Here is a 1,583-nt window from a genome sequence, read left to right as displayed (position 1 = left end):
TGTTAGGTTCCAATCCGACAAAAGTGATATTTCCGACCTCGAAATCTGCCTTTTTAGTCTTGATGGAAGCATTTGAAGAAATTGGCTCTGCAGTCATAACGAGGTAGTACCAGGGCTCTTCACCCATTTTTGTGACATCCCATCTCAACTCTAAGACGGTAGAGCCCAGACGACTCCAGTAGAAGTGTTCTGGAAGTGTGTAGTTTATTTTCGTGTCCCCTGCAACACACCAAGTTAAATCGCAATGTTGAGTGGAAATGGTGAGGATAAACTGGATCAATTAGGAATGGAAATATGGAACATTCACTGGTACCACGATAGTAGCCTATGTAGCAGTTAGGAGAAGCAATTCTTCATTTTTGACATTAAGTTTCAACAATTTTCTTGGCCTTTGCTGCAAAGAAGCTTTAGCGATCATAATCCTTCGAAGTGAACTTGTGCATTGTGATCATGTGCACGTACCAAGAAGTATGCCTTGCATGCATAGATAGAGGTTCAACTAGTTTCTTGCTTTCGCATCTCATCTCCTTCTCTCAGTGGCTAGGATTTTCAGTCTACCCCTCCACCCCATGTCTATTCATGCACATCGCACCAAGGAGTTGGTTGGAATGGAGCATTGGTAGAAATGGTGCATCCATGGCAAAACGAGCATGAACATCAGTGTATGTGACAATCAAACAGATGTGTTTATTGCTACAACCAATGTGTTTCCACCACGCACAATGCGTGTCACCTGCCACTCATTTCGCGGCAAGTACAACTGCCAACCAGTGTGAATGCATGAAATGTCTCACGATGTGGAGAAGATGAGGGGTACAAATGAAATGTAACCGTCCAAGACGAAAGAGTGAAGCAGTACATAAGGACAATGGAAGCAAGCAACCGATGCAAGAAATGCATGAATAGTGATGGGTGTGAAAGTGTGGAATGCAACTTACCACTCACTCCTCTGCAGCTCCCAACCAGAAGTGAAGTCGCCAGCACAATAAGGTGGAGTTGATGCGACATCGTCAAAGCAGAAATACGCTGCAGGCTCAACTCACGGCGTATTTATTGGAATGTGCTTCATGCACGTCAGCCTATGAGAGGGGGATATTCGACATACAAGGCAGTCTGTGCACCCACACATTGAAGGGCACGACGTGCTGCTTCGTGTGTGCGGATCAGCAGCCAACTGCCACACATGCTGTCGTCATGGCGCACAGACACGCTTTATTCAAACCACGAAACCACTGCTTCGCTTTCGTGTCACAAACACATATGGCACTGAAGCAAGTTTCGACCATGGAGGTGAAGGAATGGGGAATTTGAGTTAGGCCACTCCTTATGGCGTACCTCATTTTCGTAAATGCAATGATGTGGTGGTTGAGGAAACTTACGCAATTTGAAGGGAAGATGAACAGGCAGTGTGAATGCTGAGGAGTGAAATGGGGATGCTGCACGTCCATGAGTCCATAATGCTGAATTAAGCGCATAAATTATTTCTTACAGCTTTGTACAAAAGGAGGTGTGCGTTTGATTTCACCGACACTCTCCTATGACCGTGTCATTCTCTAAGGCACAGCAATGAACCGCGATGTTGT

The sequence above is a fragment of the Echinococcus granulosus genome, assembly GCF_000524195.1.
Source record: "Echinococcus granulosus chromosome Unknown EG_S00098, whole genome shotgun sequence".
NCBI classification, from domain to species: domain Eukaryota; kingdom Metazoa; phylum Platyhelminthes; class Cestoda; order Cyclophyllidea; family Taeniidae; genus Echinococcus; species Echinococcus granulosus.
Note: the sequence above shows the minus strand (reverse complement) of the source record.